The following is a 22,683-nucleotide window of genomic DNA, read 5'->3' on the forward strand; positions in this document are numbered from 1 at the left end:
CTGACTTTATAAATACAATGCCCATGCCCTAAGGGCTATATAGGGCTTACACTTGGGGTGATTTATATGTATTAAAAAGGGAGTTTTAGGTTTGGAAAAAGGTTAATTTTTCCAAGTCAAAACCACAGTTTCAAATTGCACAGAGGCTGCAATGGCTGTACAAATACATGTTTTAAAGGGGCTACTTAATTGGGCATCACAGTAAATGCTGCAGACTCACTACTAGCATTTTATTTATAGACCCAGGGTAAAAGAAGTACCACTTTAATAGGAACTCATACGTAAATTACACGTGCTAATTGGGTTATGGCTAATTTTACCATGTTCAAGTGAGTGGGCGCAGGCATTTTAGTACTGGTTAGCTGTGGTAAAGGGCACATAGTCCTAAAGCTAACAAAAACTAATTTAGCAAAACAGGTGGGAGAAGGCAAACAGTTAGGGGAAACATATCTAACAACATGCATTTCAATGACTTCAAAAGCCATCACCTGACCACAAATGCTTTATTAACTTCTTTTTCCTTCTTGTAACATCTGCTTGCTAGATACACTTCACTCATTTTATAAAAATTTAACGTTTCCAACTCATCAGGGCCCATGACTCACTTGAGTGGCCACCTACTTTGTACAAACTCCGTCATCTCCTCATACATAATAGGCTTTCTTTTCCATCACTCCCACTGCTAACAACCACCCTGCATATCAAGAAAATAATTATTTAGTTCTTCAACATATTCCTCTTCATTGACAACCATGTCTCATACCATGAGGTGTCCCAATTCACAATCAGGTGTCAGATACCTCAATGTATGGCAAATGCACCACTTGACCTGAAGTCCTTACGCAATTAGACTTCCAAACCAAAGGTCATGAAAAGCTATCCACACCACAAAACTTTAAAGAAGCAGCACAGTTTGTGCACGTGGAATACACCCACCAACGAAGGGTCTCATTTACATCAAAAGAAAAGGGCAGAAATGTGCTGTATTTATGAGATACGGCTCATTCCTGTCCTTTGACCCTGCGCTGTTGCACAATGGGCTGCCATGCGCCAACACAGACACTCTTGCCCGATAGTGAAAGGGTGTCTGTGTTGTATGGGTCATCGTTTCTGTGCAGGAATGGACACCTTTCTGCACAAAAACAATCATATGAGGTGTTTTCTTCTTTCTATGATCGCTGCAGAATGCTGCGCTCATAGAAAGAGGAAGAAAACTAGTAGAAATAAGGATATTTCTCCAAGTTGCTCCTCCCTAACAGCCCCCCTGGGGTGATGTTTGAATCTGATGTATTCCTAGGTTTACGATTCCGCGTAAATCTGGAAATGCTGCATATTCCTTGAGTGTTGTATAGGAACACCCACAGCAACACCCATGGAACGCTCCTTTCACACAGTGTTCTGCATGAGAGGGGCACATATTTACAAGGCCATGGAAAGTCACATAAAGTGGATTTGCGTGGCCTTGTAAATATGCTGTGGCACATTGCGCCCCCAGTTTCCTCCTTGACAACCACCTCTTGTGTTATGAGGAGTCACGATACACAACCAGGCATCAGATTCATCAACGTATGTCAAATGCACCACAAAACAGCACTGACCTGGAGTCCTCACCCACTTAGACATTGACAAGGGCGCAACCTTCAAATCGGGTGTCATGACAATCCATCATCACCACAAACCTTGTAAACTTTCAGGAGGAGCAGAGTTTGTTCAACTTCACACCAGCATATTCCCTTCTGTAATAACGCTTCTAAACCCTGATTTTTGTAAAACTATTTAAACATAATCAAATAAAATTTTACGTCAATATTATACTCTCTGGCCTCAGCTTCATTGTGGTCTTTGTGTGAAATATTTTCCTGTGAAGTCCAATAGTCTTTTCCCGACAGTTTGTGACCGCTCAGAAAGGACAGGATGCAGGCACAAGGCTACATCGGGGCTGAAGCATGGAGACCTCTATGTGTTAGGAAAACAAGCCCTATCGCCAGCCATGTGTGCACTGATACTACCTGAGTACAAGCTTCACACTTGCATCCTAAAGTATGTGCACTAGACAACTCATCTACATCCATGCTTCCATGCATATAAATATGTGCTGAAGTCTCATATGGGTCCCAAAGTTTTGCCATCACTATAACCTAGGTACCCCATGCCGAAGAAAGGTGCAAATACCTTTATTAGGACTTGGTTAGAGCACCCCTACAGAGGGGGGAACCCAGCCCTTTGTTGTTATGTTTCATATAGGTACCTTAATTAAGGCCCGGGTAACATCATACCCTTTCACCTACATCACCTCCCCTACACTACACAGTAACGAGCCTTTTAGGATTGGACCTTTACCTAGTTCTAGTCCTGGGTGCAGAGGAGGGGTTCCCTGAACAATGGCGTTCTATAACTCCATCTTTAGACTGACACAGTATGAATGGATATTCATAAGGGTTCTTGAAAACCAGGCTGGGGCTACACCACCTTCCTCCCCATATCTACGCACACAGTTCCTCTCATACGTCATCCTCAAATCCAACAATGGCTAATACAAGCAACAAGGGACAAATGAACCCTAGATACTTACTGTATAAATATAACACCTCTTGCTAGTGTTAGTTAGAGGGAACTAAGACTTCCAGGCCGAAACTGACCAGAGACGCTGAGGCTCCTGCATGCAGACACTCCAGCTGACAGCGGTCTAAACATCCGTTGTGGGGTGTCCAACTCGAGACCAAGAAGGGCTCCTACATTCTCACACTCCAGGTAATGGGGTTCGACTAAATCCTAGAAGGATTCTTGGGTTTTACACCTACTCACATGCTAGGTACACTTAGGTACCTCTAGATAGGCATCGTATGCGTATGCGCACTTTTATCATGCATTTTATATTCATGTATTTGTTCAAGCTTATTGCAAGATGATAGAACTGTACTATCTTTTTATATTCAGAATACTGCTAATCATATATCTCTGCTACTGTCTAGTGGTTGTAGCAGCTCATATATTTTACACGAGAATAACAACTGTTCAACAAATCCTTATTGAAACGCCCAGACTGTTTATTCTGTGTAGCTCTGAGATAAACTAAGTGAGCATGAGTCACTGAGTGAAAAGTAGTGCATTGTTTCGACAATATTGAGGGATTAGGGTTGTTGTTGTTCTAAGGTTGCCAGAAACTAATCTCTCCCCGATAAGAGAAGACACTAGTGGCACGGTGAGCTACTTAAATGCAAATAGGTTAACATTTCTCGGTGGGGGTGTTCGGAACCAGTCTGCCATCAATCCCACATTTTATGTTATCCAAACACGCAGGTGCTGCATCGGAACTATAGGAACTACACGACATTGTCACAACTGCTTCCCCTCAGCAAACCTTCATTCTGTTGCCTCTCTCCCAGCTTAAATCTTGCACCACTAAGATATAGTGCTGTCAATCAAGCAGCAACACTGGCAGAGGACATACAGATGGTTGTGTCTGCAAGTGCAGGAGTCAGGCCACGTGACTTGAGATTCAGGAACCTGATTATCATTCACAAGAAAATACTACGTTTTAGTTGGAAGCAGTTGAAAGAGACATTTTATTTAAAACTAGAATAAAATTATTTAACAATAACAGAGGTTAAAAATATATACAATCATTTTGAGAAAGTGGCACAGAACCCAAAACACCAACACACTTTGGTAAACAACCAAAATAAATGACTGGGAAACCACTTGCAGGACATGCAGCCATGGAGGTAGGAAACAAAAAGCCACAGTGAGACCAAGGGCTTGTCTAAGACCTTATGTCTCGTTCAAGGAGTCTTAAACTTGACCCAGACTATCACGTTCATTCATTGGAAGGGGCTACATGGCCCACTGCATGTGTGTGGGGGGCAGAAAGGGGCAGAAGTACCAACACCATTCAAAGGCAAAGCCAAAGTGCAGAAAGGCAGAGGTTTCAATGCAGAGTAAAAGTGCAACTTAGAACCACCAGGACAGTGGGTTATAGGGCAGTGTGAAGTGAGTGTGTGCAACTGTCCCAGGAGATGGGCATCTGGGCTTTAGAACTGGTCCAGTGATGGAGATACTGGTTGGTGGTAGTGGGGCACTGACAGACATCTGAGTGGGGTTCGGTACCAGGGTTGCAAGTACATATAGACAACCCCAAAGTTTTAAGGCACTGCATGAGCATCTGACTTGGCTTGGAGGGTCTAAATTCTAGCACAAAAAAAGGCGCAAAAATTGTATCAGAAGCAAAACATGAACAAAGAGACTGCCAGGAAGATGGGGCTCAGGAGATATGTTGAAGTCACGTGACACAGATGGCCACAGCAGGATATGGACTCGATGGCGGGACTTTTGTTGCAACTCATGATGTCAGCATCCAACTTAAAATGCTAAAGAAGCCAAGCAACACTTTTGAACAAGCTAGCACAGGTGTTACCTCAACTCTTGAAACAAAGTCATCATCTTCCCTCATGTCCACCACCCAGTGAAACCTTCACCTCTGAGGAAACCCCTTTGGAGGGGAGTGGCAACTCACTCCTGTCTTTCTTCAACACTCAGGGAGAGCTAGGTGACCCTCCACACTTGCTGTGGCCTGCCTTGTCCTTCACCACCCCATTCAGGTTTTCAGCTTAGATTTAGGAGGGTTTTAAAGTGTAAAATTTAACCAGTCAATGTTGTTTTTTTTTATTAGTTTCCCAGTACCTCAGACACCATTGGGTCCATGCATAGAAACATTTTAGGATTCATTTCAGGTGGGGCGTCAGTGGAATATTTTGAGCCACAGGAGAAAGAATAGTCCTGGTTACAAACAGAAGATCAAAATAAATTGTTATAAAACTTGCTTATCTCTCTAATCAAATTGCTTGGCTGTACAGGTCTATCCAATAATGACACTTCGAATAATTTGGACAAACTCCTGCCAGGACCCCTTGCCCCTTCCCTTCCAATCACAGGGCTGGGAGTCATTTTGGTAAGCGCTGCCAGACCTTTGTTTGCAACGTGAAGTCAAAAAATGGCAGCCATCTCTCTGGCACCAAAAGTTCTCAAACTGAATGTCCTTTGGAACGTTGAAATAAAATACTGTTTATAGTATGAAAGTCACAAGACACCGCTGGTCTGACCAGTGAGGTCTTGAGGAGATGGTATGATCCAGAATGGTCTGCTTGTGTTGGTGTCTTGCTGCAGAGAAATCCATTTATTTTCACAAAAGAGAATGACATCTTATTTGGGAACTGGTTTTTCAGGATCTCTCATCAGGCTCATCAGCTTGTCCAGTTTGGCAATCTCATACTCGGGTCCCTTCAGTTGTTCTTGGGTGCCTCGCTTTTCCTTCGGCAACTTGCGAAGGTTGGGGGACAGCTTCAGGCTGGTGACGGTGCCCTTGTCATCCCCAACGATGAGAATGGGAAAGGAGGGATTAAACTTGATGTGAGTGAGCTTGGTCTTCTTGGAGGCTACCACAGCCTGCTCACAGATGGATTCATACTTGTCGATATTGAGGTCAAACACGTGGACCCTGCCGTCTGTGGTCACAGCGGCAAACACGGTGGAAGAGTAGGGTGCCCATGCCACGTCGCCAACAGCGGAGTCCAAGTCGAAGGTGAAAATTGGCGTCTTTACGGTTTGATCCCAGATCTTGACTGTCCAGTCCGAACTGCACGTAATAAAGACCCCGGGGTGGAAGGTGTTCCAGTAGACTGCATCAACCGCCATGTCATGCGCATCGAAGCTGTCTAAGAAGTTGCTTGAGTAGGTTTTGGAGCACTTGTAGATTTTGCCTTCTTCTGTGCCAACCAGGAACACGTGCTCCTTCTTTTTGTGGAAATCAAGGGCGGTCCCACAGGCATGCAAGGTTAGGTGTAACGCTGCTGGCAGATCTTTGGGAGAATCATTCAACAGAAGACTGATGACATCGTTGTGGACGAGCTCGTTCTTCACCAGGGTCCAGGACACAACACGACCGTCAGAGGAAACGGAGATGAAGTTGAGGTTGTTGTCCAGATTGTCCTTCTGCCACCTGACCTGCCAGACGGGGTCTGTATGCTTGCCCTCCTTGGCTGAGCTCTTGTAATTGGGCAGCTGGCCTGGTTTCACCAGGTTATAGAGGGCAACGTTGCCATCGTAGAAGCCGACCGCCAACAGGTAAGGGTGGTCCTTGTGGAAGTCCAGACACATGACACCAGTTTGAGTTTTGAAGACGAACTCTGGGTAGGAAGGGTTCTTCAAGCTGTAGAGGAGCAGCAGCCCCCGGCCCTGCTTCATGAAGTCGTAGGAGCCGTAGGTAGCAGCGAAGAAGTCCTTGTAGTTGGGGCTCCAGCAGAGACCGGTCACCGCTAGCCCCTTCGTTAGGTCAATATGGAATTTCCAGAGAGGAAGAACAGTCCCCTCCTGGTCTCGGTACTCATCTGACCTGTCTTCAAAGTACTTAAAGTCCTGGGAAATCTCATCAAAGGTGTTCTGGTTGATCATGCGCTCCACAATTTTGAAGACCTTGGACAACTTGCTGAGGTCGGTCACGTAAGTATCGAAGGGCAACTTTGGGGCGGGCAGCTTGGCCTCTTCCTTCTTGGCGGCAGTCGACCCCTTCTGCTTGTTCTGCTCCAGCTTGGCGAGCTCCGCCTGGTAGGCATCATACATCTGCCACTGGGTGGCATTGGCCGAGAAGGTGGCGCGGGGCGGTGTGTCAGTCTGGGTGTTGCGGTCACGCTGCGCGTTGTTCTGGGTCTGCGCGGCGCGCTCGCTGAAGTTGAACTTGTTGGTGAGTTTCTTGGCGCGCGGCGCAGGTGGGGGCTCCTCGCCCTCCTCCGGGGCTTCCGGAGCCTCCAGCTCTTCCATGTCCTCACCCTCCTCGCCCTCCTCGCCCTCCTCGCCCTCTTCTTCATCTTCAGAGGGGATTCCCCAGGGCAGCTCGCCCGTCCTCAGCAGCTGGCGCCTGGCCTCGTCGGATTCCCGGTGCAGGAGGCCCCCTTCCTGGCTGTAGTGCACCACCATCTGGTCCACGGTGCCCATGGACCTGAAGGCGCGCTCCCGGAAGCTGAAGCGCACCAGGTTGTGGGGGGCGCTCTGGTTGTGCGCGGTCAGGATGACGGTGACCTCCTGCCGGAGCTCGGCCTCGCTCAGGTCCAGCTGGTCCGGGGGCCTCAGCAGGCCGCGGCCCCCCGCGCCCCATTCGTCGTCGTAGTAGTTCCATCCGTCCTGGCCGTCGTCCCGGGCCCGGCCTGTGATGCGGGTCCCCACGCTGGAAGGGCGGTGCCCGATGGTTGAAGGGCGGTGCTGGGCGTAGTGGGGCCCGACGGTTGGGCGGCGCGCCAGGGCGTGCTGGGGCCCGAGGGTGGACCGGCGCGCCGGGGCGTTGGCCTGCTGCTGCGCAATGGTGGGCCGGCGCGCCGGGGCATTGGCATCGTGCGGGGCGATGGTGGCACGGCGCGACGGGGCATTGGCCTCGTGCGTCGCGATGGTGGCCCGGCGCGACGGGGCATTGGCCTGCGGGGGCCCTTCGTTGAAGAAGCGGGGGTTCACGGAGGCCTTGCGGTCCGCCATGGCGAGGCAGCCCGGTGGTCAGGGCAACGGATGGCGTGCGCACCGGCGTTGTCCCGGCAACGCGCCCAGAAAGTATGGGTGGAACCAGGGGTCTTACACAGGGCAGCCATCCGCAGAAAGGAGACTGCAGACCATGGGGCAGATTCACAAGCCCCTTGCGCCACTTTTAAAGTGGGAAAAGTGACGCAAAAGTGGCGCAAGGGGCTTGTAAATCTGGCCCCATGAGTTTGGGAATTGCCTGGAGAAGAGTAAACTTGGGAAGAGTCGTGTATATATTGTGTGTCAGGCAGAAATAGCATAAGCGCTATAGTTTTTTGGGAAACAAGCTTATATGCAAAAATCGTAGCTAAATTGAAAATTTGCCAGCATTTATTTAACATTCTCGATTTCTCAATTGGAACACGCGTTTGGACTTTATTAGAGCAACTGCCAAAATAAGAATGCCTCGGTTGCTCCAATAATCTCGATAAGGTGACTTTTAAACTTTTAAAAGTTATTTTATTGTGAGATAAATAGTGGAAACGAAACAGTGAGCCACACCCCCCATAACGGAATGGCAAAACTATTCGCCGTCATTTAGAACCTTGAAACCATCACGTTCCAAAGTGGAAGGTACTAAGGTAGGGACAATGGGGGAGGACAAGGGAGGGAGAAAAGAAAAAAGATAGAACACATCTACTTGGTAGCAAAGTGGATGGGTGCACCAACAAGAAGTTCAAAGCTATCCAATATTTTAATTCTAAATATGCTTATTTATTTTCATCCATCAATTTCAACACAATTCAGCCAATGCGTTTCATTCCAACAACTATTTGAACTTCGTCAGTGCTTAATGCAGTAACATGTACGTACATCTGTATCGTGTGTATTGAATTAATGCAATTCGATCCAAATCATGGTTATATAAGTACATCCGTTTCATGTGTTGTAAATTACTACAAACCCATCCAAGTCATGATCAGAGGTGACTCGTGACATTTTGTGTCACTGTATCCCGAAATATACTGGTCAAGTTAGTGTAGTTCACAAATCAATACCTTAATAAGTATTTACTACTCCAAGTTATGGTGTCCCACGATATTTAACCCTATGTGAGGTGTTATAAGATTGTGTGAAGATAGATTCATGTGGTGTTCACCCTTGAGTTTTACTTTGCAACGCTCCTTCGCCATCCCATTTTCAAATTCTACCGGGAACTTGCTCTGGAGCCACCAGGGACACATCTCCACGGCAGGAAGTCTTCCCACGAGTTGCAGTCCGGGCAGAAACTTGGAACATCCTCGACCTCTTCCTGGTGAGCTGGTGCAATTGTTTTGATTTTGAAAAGCAAGGTGAGCCCTGTCCTTAAGGTAGTTGCTAAAAACTCAACATGGGCATTGCATTGAGGAAGGACCATTGTAGTATTCTTACCCATCTGCAACTGAAGGAATTCAGACATTTCCCTGGCAACAGGTAGTAAACTATTATCAGTGACTATGGTCAAAGGGAATCCTTCCTTACTGAACACTTCCCTGAAAGACCCTAACACCTCAGATGTGGAAGCCCATTTTTTTACAAACTTGACCTCAACCCACTTAGAAAAGTAGTTTGCAAGCACAAGAATATATTGTATATGAGGTGGCATTTTTTGAAAGCTTCAGCAACATCAACACCTGGCTTTTGTCAGGCAAATTCACCCCACAGTACGGGACACAGTGGATGGGGGGAATTTTTTTAATTCTTATTGCACCCAGTAAACCTTTCATAATTCCTCACAAAATGAATGACTTCTGCATCCATCAGTGGCGGCTCCTCCGCTAAGGCGGGGAAGCGCCGCCTCACTGCTCTGTGAGCAGCAGTTAAAGAAAAACTAAAATGATAATAACCAATATACTTATCATTTTAATTTTCTGTTTCCTGGTGCGGGCGGGGCTGGGCTGCCAGATCAGGTGCCGGGGGTGGGGATGTGGGGGTGTGGAGAGCACACTCTAAAGTGCGCATGACAGGTTCGCTGGCCGCCTTCGACCGGCCAAACCGTCACATGCGCTTTGAATGTTCCCCACCAGGCTGTAGTACACAGCCAATCCACAGTGCTCAGACCAATCACAATGCTGCTGTAAGGCAGCGTCGTGATTGGCTAAGGGAGTCAGGAGCCTGGGTGCTTCCTGGTTCCTGATGTTGAGGGTCTGTAGGCGACCTAGAGGTGGTGGCTGGAGTGATAGCAGGTAAGTGTTTTTTAAATTTTTTTTTTTATTTACCACCGCCCTCGTCCGCCAGCTCCATTAAATAGCGGCCATCACGGGCATCCATTAAGTACTAAACTCTTCAGGACGGACATGCCCATATTAACCTTATGGATGACCTTGACAGTGAATTAAAGGATGACTTCTGGGGGAATACATGTGTCATCTTTGAAGATAAATCCAGGGCTTTAAGTGGACCGGGTCTTACCGGGTCTGAGCACCTGCAGTTTTTTAAAGGGGGCCTCGAAACGGGTCTCTATTGTGTTCTGTTTTGTGCCCTGGCACAGGCGGTCCATTTTTTTCCGGACCGCAGTGGCAGCAGGCACATCAATGCTCACACTGCTCACTTCTCACTAGTGGAGAAGTTAGGGCATGATGTCATGCCAGGTGAGCGTTGTAGGGGAAGGAAAACCTTTTAAAGAGAGTAATTTTCTCTCTGGATTTCCGTTCTCTTATTGAAACTCGGGAGCAACAACACTGTCCTGGTGTCACCTGGAAGTTTAGAGCCCAATATTTCAATATTGTACACATGCCATACCTGTTGCTCTTTTATCTAATGCAACTAACAACCATTGACAAAGCCAATAGTCTTGACTTGTAGGTATGATGTCACTTGTTGTATCATATATCTAGATGCAATGATAGAAACCGCAAAATACAAGTCGGGCAGCACACTAATGCTAAGCACAGGTTTTTTAGTTTAAGTGTTTTTAAGTCACGCCCTTAATTACATTGGCCACGCCCCTTTGAAAAACGCTCCAGTTTTTTCATCCCATTTAAAGCCCTGATAAATCCATTCACCACACCCAGGTTAGAATATTCCTGTGCAAAAAATGTAAAGGGCCATGAGTATACTTGCTAGATGGCCACCAATTACATGTGTATTCTCTCACAAGTTGTAGAACAATATCATTCGAATACTCAGGGAGCCCAGGACCTTCCGTTATCATCCAAACTTGTAATGCACACACACTCTTCACACAGGCCGCAACATAAAATACATCATTATATACACCTATTCGTCCATTGACATGTATCACATACATGATCTACATTAATGTCATTTAGAATGCATCCTATACGTATATCAATATCATTATGAAGATATGGATTCCAAAATTACATTATAAATATATGTACTTAATAATGAAATATGTTTTGAATAGGTGTGTCTCATAATATTGACAATTTATCACATAAAAGAATTGTAGAAGGCTGTTTCTTTTTTTGATATATTGTTGTACCCCCCTGCTGTTGTCTTCTCCCTATATCAGTTTTCAGGGGTCCTCTTATGTATAGATAAGCTACAAGTACTTCCTTATCACAAGACATTTGGAATAGCACTGTCCTCAGTCTATCGGCAGCTGCAAAATATTGTTGTAAAAAATATTGAAGTTCCATACTTATGATGTAAAATACAAAAATATGGTGTCTAAAATATCCTTTAGAAGTATATTAACCAAAAACATTCAAAAATATAATTTTTGCCTCGGCCATTCTGTGGCCAAATTGTGCCATGAGGGGCTTTTGTAAATAAATACCCACTTTTTCACTGCAGTTTGCCTCCTAGTGAGCGCCTATGGTGTTGAGTATTTGGATTGTATAAATGAGTGGTGTGCTCCACCCCCACGGGTCACTGTCCTGTTTAAAGAGCAGGCCAAGGTTGATATATACACATGTATGTAAACGTTTATTAACGATAAATAGTAAAAACAGTTTCTGTGTATAACATAAACATTTCTAAGCCCAAAGAAATAAAATATATTAACAATTAACTCTAATAAACAGCAGGAAAAAGTTGTACTTCAGAGGGCTTAAATTAACTATTTCCATTGCAGTTTAAGCAATAGTAGGTGAAGTGTTAATATTAAAATGGGTTAGACTTACTATCCTGGTAGGCTAACAATCAAGCTGCACCTACAAGCAACTGCCCGAGGTGCCTAAGGAACCAGAGGAATCAAAGGAACCCAGAGGCAAGAAGAGTGTATCGAAGCTTGGACCTCCAGCAGCAGTACAACGGTGAGAGCGGCACTGGGGGTTACGGGGAAGGGGGCAGCAGCGAATAACAGCCAGCAATAACACCACTCCCCCCGAACTCCCCCTGAACTACCTCCTGTGGTCCCACCTAGTGCTTCACCTAGTGCTTCACCTCTGCTACCGATTCTAAACCGTAGTGACGGCGAGTGCGATGGAAAAATTCAGCCCTCACCACACTCGATAGGGCTGAGCGATAAGCTACAAGTGATAGAGTGTAGAGTGCTGAGCACAGATCCCCTGTCCCAGCGGCAGAGGGTCGATCTGGGTTGTAGGGACGACAAGAGCACAAAGGAGGAGCAAGCCCTAATGCGATAACCCTCAAATAACACCAAAAGGGAAGAACAAAACCCAACGGACTAAAGCATTCCAACACCACAGAAGAAAGACACACCATTACCGCAGTCCTTATCAACTTTGCCAACACCCGCGGCTTCGAAACCCCGAGGCTATACTCCCTTTCTCCCTGACGGCAGCTGCCCCCTCGTGAGGGTTAGACGGGCCTGGGAAAGTGAGGTGGTGGAGTTGTCGAAGCGTCGCGGGCCCCTGAGGCTGAAAACTTGAGGAGGGTCTGTCTGAGAGTGACAGGCAAGGACCAGTAACTTTAAACAGGAGTGCAATAGAACTAAGTGGAGTGCAGGTGTGCCCGCCAAGTTTGGCGCTATAGGAATAACACCGTTGGAACGCCAACCATAACCGGCCCAGCTGAAAATCATCTTAAGCTGAAAGAGCTGGTGCTACCACAGAGGAGTAAACACCAGCCAAAACCCAGAGTATAAAGGCCAGAGGAAGGAAGCCACCAAAATCCCCTGTCCAGTGTAAAACTAAATTAATATTCCACAGTCTCAACCAAACTGATAACCTATAATCGGAAAAATACTATCAATAGCCCTGGTGCAGGGAAATGGCCTTTAAGAAACTGAGATCACAAACTATTTTTATGAAAAGAATGGGGACAGAAGAGGCAATTAGGAAGACCACTAACAAAGCGGTGAAAAGTGGAAGGATAACAGGAACCCCGGAATAAAAAAGTATTTTACATCATCAACCACGGAGGGGCTAGTAGTAATAAATCTGTCAAACCCAGCTATAACAGCTGAAATAACGGAGGATGGAAAAGATAAAGAGGGAAGTGCACATGCCCCCTCCGAAGAACACACCTTAATCACATCTGAGGCTGTCCAAATAACCCCCTTAACAGTTCTCGAGGACTCAACCCCAGAAATAGAGTTAACCGGCCAAATAACATTGGACTTATCTGATATTCAACATAGCCCCGATCATACCTCGGCGCGTCCTGAACCAACTAGTAAGAAAGGAGAATCAGATCTGGGACCTCAAGAAGAGCCCGATGTTATACACAATAGCACATTACAAAAACCCGCTGACCGAGAGAGTCTCCTGGAATATTCCCCGGACTTGTTTATGTTCAAGTCCTCCAGCTTAACGAACAACAATACTCCAGTATCGAACTCTCTTTTCACACTGCAAAAAATCCTGGAGTCGGTCCTCGCCCATTTAGGTAATATCCTGGAGAACTCGGACCAAACACTCGATGTGCAAATAGGAATTTTAAAATTCCTGGTGGAAGAAAAAAGAAAAAAAGAACAAACCGAGCTAACCAAAGTAAAGGGAATATCTGACAACTGTCAAGAGGTAACAAGTGACACCAAAAGTACCGGCCACTTAGCGACGGCGAAAAGAGAAATGGGAACACAAACCGGTAATAAACCATCTAAGGGACCAATAAGTAACCAATGTAAAACTACGGTATATTCCCTAAAGAAACTCTTTAAAGAAGACACTAATAGCGAGTCTAACCAATACCCTATATTTAGGAAACCCAAAGACAAACCTATCATGGCTAGCCCAGTCATGGACCAAGAGAAAAAGGATAGCACTGGCCTAAATGGTGAGGATGCGCAGGATTTACAAAATATAAAAAAGAAGCAAGTGGAAAGAAAGGAAAGAAGGGGAAAGCCGCTAAGAAGATTTAAAAAGAAAAAAGCGCATAAACTCAAATTTCAGAAGACCACCACCCCTCCTGACGCCCACTGTGTTCACGAAGAAAGTATAAAATCGCCCATATCTCTAAAGAGAATAAATCAAAATCTGATGGAAAATCTAATAATAAAATTCTCCAACAAAAGCCGTTAAACCCAAGGGCAAAAGACTTCCCTTATGACCCAGTAAGCCCTGCACTAAGAGTTCATTTTAAAGGACCCGGAGACTACCGGAAAAAAGACCCACCACAAGAAGAATTAATATTGACGCAGCTGCAAATAACAGAGCTGTTTCCAACTGATGAAGCCCCTCTTAACCGAGGCCGTATTTTTAACCTCCTTTAATGTATTTTGCCCCTACAAACTTTAACACGAAAAGACATCGACTTAGTATCCTTCCCGGATAAAGAAAAAATGAAAACCGCCGTGGTAGAATTTTGGTCACCAGTGCTCCCGGGAATTATTTTGAAAGAAAAAGAGACTCTCCATAAATGTGGCTACGACTTGATCTCAATACAGAAAGCTACAGACGGAAAACCGAGAAATCTGCTTAAGAGATCTTCACAAAAATCCTTTAATCAGCAAAACAAAAAAACTAATTATATAGGCGACTCCGCAGATCATCTAATTATCACAGTAAAAGACGGGGAGAGAGAAATCTGGAGCCAAAGTTCCAAAGATAAGGATACAGTAAATATAGATCAGTCTTGGTTATGGATTGCAGAGACATTAAACAATAAAAAACAACCACGGAACGAGAATCACTCAGTTTAGCAGCGGTCTAATGATATCATCTTGGAACATAGCAGGGAAAACACCAGAAAAGATGATGGAACTGATGAAAAACCAAGCAGCTATAATGGCAATTCAAGAAACTTGGTCAACAAAAAGTTTTTACCAGGAGGGGTATTTCACCTATGATATCCCAGCGCAGGAAGTTGGTTGAGGGCATGCGAAGGGAGGTATAGCAATCCTTTTAAGCGAAGAATACAACTGGGCCCAAGAAATTATCTCTACAAAATCTAACTACCTTCAATGTATTAAGATCAGGTTGGGGTTTGACACTTCAGAGCTGCAAAAAAACGTATTGCTTTTTAACGTATATACCCCCCCTGGAAAAAAAAAAACGACGGACTATTTGTCGAAATTTTGGAGGGTATCCAGCTAATAACAGAAACTCAAGCTCATCTCCCTTTTATAATCATGAGCGACCTCAACGGAAAACTATCTAACACAGAAATATCGAAATGGGCAAGCTGGTATAAGGAGGAAGCTCTTGAAATTTCAGTGCCATTGTTCCCGACCAGAACCAAGGCTGACAAAAGGGGGAAATATTATTACAATCACTACCTTTACTAAATGGAACTATCCTAAATGGAAATGTGATAGGTGACATCCCCGCGTCTTATACGAGACAGGGAACGAATTCCATATCAATTTTGGATTATATGATCTGCAGCTTGGATATGTACGGATCTGTTTCACAGCTTCAGATTTATTTTGTCCAAGGTAGCGACCATGCCATTCAGGCCCTACACACCCAATGGACAACGATCACATGCCCAACCAGCCACACCATGTTTAAATCCAGTACTATTACGGTAAAGACAAACCAAAGGCAGAAATACTGGAATTCTGCTACACTCAATAAAGTCGCCACTCTAATAAATACAAAGCAACTCCTTCAAGCAATCTATTCCCCCAACCTAATAACAAACTTTGAGACGATAATCGAGATATTAAAACAATCGCTCCATCACAAAGTGCAACAAGCTGCACCAGCGAGACTCAAAAATAAAACTAGTAGGCCATCTACAAGCGCAAAAAGGTTAAATAAATTAATAAGATCGCAGTTCCTGGACCCCTCTATACCTAGACAAGCAGAAATTAATAAATTAAAGAATCAACGTAAGAGGGAGAAACAATGGCAAAAAAATATAACACAAGATAAAAATTGGGTCGACCTGCGAATAGCAGCAAAACAGTACAATCAACGTACTTACTGGTCACTAATCGCCAAAGAAACAGGCACAAAAAAGGCCTTGCAAGCCACCCCAGTCCCCTCTAAAGAATGGGAGAAATATTTGACCAATTTGTATAAATTAAACATTACCCATGAAAGGCCTATAACTCCCACAAAGAACTGCGAGGGAATTACTTTATCCATTGGAACTGTGTCCCCCTTTTCTGCAGAAATGCATATAAGGAAGGCAAGAACAACAGGAGCCACCGGCCCAGACCAAATACCTATTAAGGTCCTTCAGACCGACCCTAAGGGATGGAGCACGATACTACCTCCCCTTTTCAATTTCATCCTAAACACAGGGAAACTGCCGAAATCCTGGAAGGGTAGTATCGTCATACCGATACATAAAAAGGGACCGAGACAACAGCCTGGCAACTACCGTCAGATAGCACTACTGGATGCTACGGGAAAGATCTTTGATGCAGAGGTACTTGATCAACTAAAAAAATGGGCTTTCACACAGGGACTGATTCCGCTCTACCAAGCTGGCTTTAGGCCAAAGCACTCAGTCTTAGACAATATCGCAATGTTACAAACTATCCTTGATAAATATGTGGTAGTTAAATCCCAGCCTGTGTATGCAGCATTCATCGACTTTACCACAGCATTCGACCGAGTGGATAGAGTGACCCTATGGAAAAAACTGAAGAAATTAGGAATCCCTGAGCAGTTGTTACGAATTATAATTGCACTGCATACAGACACCTGGTGCCAAGTACAAATGGGGAGGGAAAAGGGCCTGACTAACCCGATCCCAACCCCCAATGGACTTAAGCAAGGGTGCCTCCTTGCCCCGCTGTTGTTCTCCTTATATCTCAGTGATTTGCCTCAGCATCTACAGCAAGAACTAAACTTTCCACCAAAGGTAGCTGCCCAAAAAGTTCACACCCTACTTTATGCGGACGATATTATAGTGATGGACCAAACCCCCTTTGGACTACAAAACAATCTGGATGCCCTGTATAAATATACTAAGGAAAACTTTCTAATACCTAATTTAGCCAAAACAAAAATAGTCTCTTTCTCAGGCAAGAAAAAAAGCAGTAGATATTGTTGGAGACTTGGTGACGAAAAAATCGAAGAAGTTGAGGAGTATACCTATCTGGGCAGGATCTTCACTAAGTCACTAAAAAATAACCGCCAGTTCTTAAATCTGTCGAGAAAATCAGAGGTACACGCAGGAGCACTGCTAAGGTTATATGCTGCCTCGGGAAATAGACATTTCTCCTCCCTGCTTAATGTCTACAGTGTGAAGATCCCTGCAGTTTTATCGCATGCTTTGGAATACATACCTATAAAGCAATGGACATTCCTGGACCTAAAAGAAGGAAAAATATTGAGGAAAATGCTAAAAGTACCGCAGTCTACCCCAGTACAAGCACTCCGTCTTGAACTATCGCTCACAAGCTCTTATTCTCGAGGTATCGCAAACATTATTAGGTGGGCATACAACCTGCTCCATGCAAAGGATGGTACACTTCGCTCCCTGCTTAAAACAGAGACTTTTGATAACGATTCTACGAAGCACGTATTTTATAAAAACATGTCTTTCGCCTTCAAACTGGCGAACATTAGTACTGATCTGTTGCTGACTTGGACACCGCCTCAATTGAAACTCTTCTTAAAATGCTTTACCCCAAGACTAAGCTTTGACCTTGACTCGTCGCATTGCACCAAACTAATCTTATATAAAAACTTTGCTGAATCAATGGTATTTAAGAAAACCCAGAGCTATATAGATTTGACTCTCTCTCACGGCGCTAGGAGATTAATTATCCTGCTCCGGTTGGGCATTCTACCCACCCAAACTTTAACATCAAAATGGCATCAAAACGAGTCACCAATATGTAGCTTATGTAACGGCGGGGAGCAGAATTTAGAGCATCTCCTGTTCATATGCCCCAATCTAAAAGTAGTAGCAGCGAGAGCAAAACATCTGTCTCCTATATATATTCGATGCCGTATCACCACCGTCAAGGAACTGATTATCATTTGCAAAACTCCCCCTAATGAACTCGTTTGTTATAAACTTTATAAATTTTTAAAACTTTTTTATCTTTGTATTAACATGAGAACTTTTAGAAATTGTAAGAATTGTATTTATATATATTATTTGTGGTCCTCAGTGGAGTACCAAATCAAATAAAAACTTGAAACTTGGAAACTTGAGACTTGAAACATTTAAATTAGCAAAATAAATCAAATAATAATATCACAATTAAATAAGTGACACATTGAGCAATTCAATAACTACTTAACAACAAAAATACTTACCATTAAATTTAAAATGATTATACATTAATTATCTTCCCTCACTATTCCCCTAGAAACCCAACAACTCACTGTTAAATATATCATAATGTTATTAATTATAACATTGAAATATACCTTTAAAGTTTTAATCAAACTAATTGACAATTATAAACTAACAATAAAAAAAGTAATTACATTTAAATTAGTTTTAATTTATTAAACTTCCCACCCTATTCCTCTGCAAACCCATCAACCCACTCCTGAGATTAAGATGACCAGTTACATTTAGAAAAAAATTACTATAACACTTAAAATCTCAAGCCATATTTTTGAAAATAAATACCAATTATACTAACAATTTTATCCACTAAAACTGATATATTAACTAAAACACACTACATCAATTAAAAAACTATATTTGTTACAACTATCTTATTGAAAACAATATAAAAACAACATTTTTGAAAATGATAATTATTACCCCAAAATTACGTTCTAGACAACAATATTATGTATCATGATGTTTTTGTAGTAACAATATTTTTGGCGATATTTGTGTATCAAAATATTTTAAACTCAATATTTGTCCAAATACCCATCAACGGTGGCAGGTGCATCCTGCATTCCTGTCATTGTGGCGGGCGGTGAACTCAGCACCACCCGCCACAATGCCAGGAAGGCAAGCCGTGCAGTTCCATGCACAACATGGCAGGCACCGCACGGTGCCTGCCATGTTGTGCATGGAACTGCAGGGGGGTACCATAAGTACCCCCAATGAGCACCCCCACCCCCCAGAGTCCCTGGGGGCCCGCAACGGGCCCCTGCAAGCAATCCCCGCATGCCTTCCCGTGCCGGCATTGCGTCACGGAAAGGCATGTATCCGCCACAATCCTAATATGGCTGGCGGTGTCTAACAGACACCACCACCATATTAAACTCTTTTCTGCCAGTTCAACTTGTTGACTGGGTGGAAAAATGGCGGACGGGCTTTCCGTCCGCCGAAGTCCCCCCACCATAGTAATATGGTGGGGGGAAATGGGTGGCGGGCGGGGAAGGATCTTGGGCAGATCGCCACCGCCATGCGGGCGGTGGCGATCCGCCCGATATCCTAATGGGGCCCTAAGTGTGGAAAACAAAGTTGCTCCATTCAGAAGGAAGAATCATTTCTTTATTTTAGGTAATGGGTGTTTGTGAATTATAATGTTGAGTCAGGTCTACACAAAAGAGTTATTGTCCATTGCTCTTCTTTGCTAAAACAATGGGTTAAAAACATTCAGAGGATTCTGTTATCTGATGATGTATTTTTCCTACTATAATTCTTGTAGATCCTTGCATACCCTTAATTTTTTGCTTTACTGACCTCGCACTATCCTTAGGTTTTATTAGACGGATGAAGCCTTTGAGTTTTTCCTAACCTACTGTTGAATTGGGAAGCCATGGAGGATCTGGGTCTCAGAATCACGTTCACCTACAGACACAACTGGGTAAAGTACACAGGGATTAATAATGATCATCACATCTCTTTGGTCCCTACAAACAAGAACACATAAATCCTTGCAGGCTAAATTAATTCTTATTCTGGCAGATCTTTCTGCAACTTAACTATAGTGGTAAAGAAAAAGCCAAGGAAATCTATTTTATGATCATCAAAGGAAATAGCCTTCACACTTTGCACTGAGACTTTATCATTCTTAAGTCTGTTGCAGTCAATAGCGAATCAAACAAGGCCTTGGAGATTATATTTTATGGGATATCTGAGTGCCAAGGAATTAAAGTCTTCACACAGCACAAGCAGCATTGGAGATATCCATTACATCACATGCGATACATCGCATGCCATTACAACACAGTCCTTACAACGACCAAGTTGTTACATCGCATACCTTTGCAACGCAAGTCGTTACACCGACTTGCTGTAGGGGGCACAAGGTGTTGACCCCACTGTTGCACACACTAGGATTGGAATAGTAAATGATACTATTCCAACATCCAGCACCCCTACAGCAAGTCGTTGTAACAACTTGCGTTGTAAAGGTATGCAATATAACAATGTTGTCTTTGTAACAACCGCGTTGTAATGACATGCAATGTATCGCATGCGATGTAACATCGCATATTCAAGCAGCACAGACATTGTTGATGAATTGACTTCTTCATCATCGATGCAGTTTCTTTTCTGAACCACAAGCACATTTTTACTTAAGACTACTCCTGGAATTCAATGTATTCTTTTTCAAACAAACCAGCGTAAAAAGCTTGGACAACTCTGGGTCTACTCAAATGTTGCACTTGATTTCCTTACAAACTCTTGCAAAATGTCCCATTTATCCAGCAATGTTGCAATTTTTACTTGTTGTCTGGCATCCTCTAAATGACGCTACATAAGTAGCACTGCCACAGCTGTAACTTATTATTTTAATTTAATTGTTCTTGGATTTCAGACTAGTTGTGGTATGTCAGACATAACGCTGCAAATATAACTTACTATACAGTGTCCTCATTGATTTTCTTGACTGAAAGCACTGACTGCTCCATGACCTTAACTGTTTGCAAACCTGCTTCCAAATTAGGACTACTAATTATTCAAAGTCTTTTTCAAATTTCGTTAGTATTCCCAGGTAGTTGATCTCTAATCATTTTGTTTGTGGTGTTACCACACTAACAAGTTATTGATAAACCCCAAAGTGCTATTAAAAACTCACCAAAAGTACTGCCCACTTTTGGATTTTTACCCCCTCTGTAGGGTCATCCCCAAACTTTTTGCTTCACCCTCCTGTTTTCTGAACCTACTTTTGTTGGCTTTTAGGACACCGTTTACTACTTCTAACAAGTACTGAGGTGCTTGTGCTTTCTCCTTTAAACACGTTTATATTTAATTTACTAGTAAGCCCATAGTAAAGTGATACTACATGTACCCAGGGCCTGTAAATTAAATGCTGCTAGTGGGCATGCAGCACTAATTGTGGCACCCACTTAGTAGCCTTTATAAACATGCCTCAGGTCTGACAGTGAATGGAAATGTTCGCAAGTGCCTATCATGTAGCAATGTGAGGGAGATGGAGGAGGTCTGCAAGGAGAGGGGCTGACTGTGAAGAATTGGTCCACTCAGCAGGACCTTTGGGATGAACTGTATGATTTTGAGGTTGCACATTGTTGGGGATATTCCCCAGAAGACCAAGGGGGTTATGGCTGTAGGAAAGTTGGACCTGCTTTCATGGTTACCCACACTTTTTCCTGTTGTCGGTATGTTTTTTTGGCTAGATGTTCTGAGATCCTGCTAATCAGGACCCCAGCCACTGTGCCTTCTCTCTAAATGGACATGGTAAATACTTTTGTACCTCAACAATTGGCTACTGGTGTACCTTTGTAAGTCCCTAGTATATAGAACTAAGGTACCCAGGGCATAGGTACACCAGGGGTCACGAATGGGCTGCAGCATGTATTGTGCCACCCATGAGAGACCACTGAAACCATGACTACAAGCCTGCCATGGCAGCCTGTGTAAGATGGTGCAAGCACCACTTATAACAGATCCAACATTATTATATCTGAGGTCACTACACTTAAAACCCATTAGTCCCCCCTTTTCAATCTTGTAGGCAGGTTCTGGGTTATAAGTGTGTGGGTGTCCCTGCATGAGCAAGACACCCCTACAAAACCCAGAGACAATTCTCCAGGCTTTGTAAGTGCCGCCAGCCATTTTAATACATAGAGTGGCAATCCATCATTTTGCAATGCCTAACTATATAGTGGCAGTTCCGAACCTAGGCATGTTTGGTATCAAACATGTTGCTTCCTACCCCAACACTGTTATCAGTGTTGAAGGTATGATTCCATGTACTGAGGGGCTCCTCCGGAAAGCCTCCAGCACTCCTGGTAATGCCATCCAGGGTCTGCCAGCAAACTAGTTCTGCTGCTGACTCCAGACACAAGGTTGGTTTAACTGAAGCATAGTTCCAAATAATGGTTCACCATGCCTCAGGTGAACAGGTGGCATGCCCAAGAAGGAATTGATGTGATGCGATATGATGCAATTTAATGCAAAGCGTGCCTTGTAGTTAGCTGTCAGGCTTACAGTGGCATCCAGGACAGTGGGAAGGAACCTGGAATAGGATGCCTGTGACACTCCTGCCACTGTGGCGGTGGTATGTTAAAAAGTTCCTGACACCAGTATGTGGAGGACAGCGAGTAGCTTGGTCTGTGGAGGGATGTTGGTGCAACGCTGAGATGTGGGCTGCAGCCCAGGTGCTATGTGGTTCAGGAGGCAGACTATTGACTCCTTCTTAAGCATGTAATGGACTGTGACCTCCTCTTGCCGGAGGTAAGTGACAATGATTGTCATGGCCCTGCTTCCCTCTGTCCTTGTACACTGTGTGCACTCACGCTTGTCCAACCTGGAGTGCAAATAGTGCTAGCATTATGGAACTGTCCCGCATGTTGGTAATTTAACTGTCCCAATGTATCATGTGTGCTACTGATCTGAGTAATCCCTGGTGGCATTGGTTGTTCTATAAATTACATGTTTATGCACTCTGAATATGTCCAACAATGATTGTATACATGAGGAACATTAGTTATGTAAAAGACATTAAGCATATTGCATTTGTAACCATGGTACCTGTCCACA

General features: G+C 44.0%; 1 pseudogene; it reads right to left on the reverse strand.

Annotated features, from left to right (window-relative positions):
* Positions 1-3,606: 3,606 nt before the first annotated feature.
* LOC144791607 (dynein axonemal intermediate chain 1 pseudogene) lies at positions 3,607-7,527 on the reverse strand (annotated as a pseudogene).
* Positions 7,528-22,683: the final 15,156 nt, after the last annotated feature.

The sequence above is a fragment of the Lissotriton helveticus genome, chromosome 11, assembly GCF_964261635.1.
Source record: "Lissotriton helveticus chromosome 11, aLisHel1.1, whole genome shotgun sequence".
Lineage (NCBI taxonomy): Eukaryota > Metazoa > Chordata > Amphibia > Caudata > Salamandridae > Lissotriton > Lissotriton helveticus.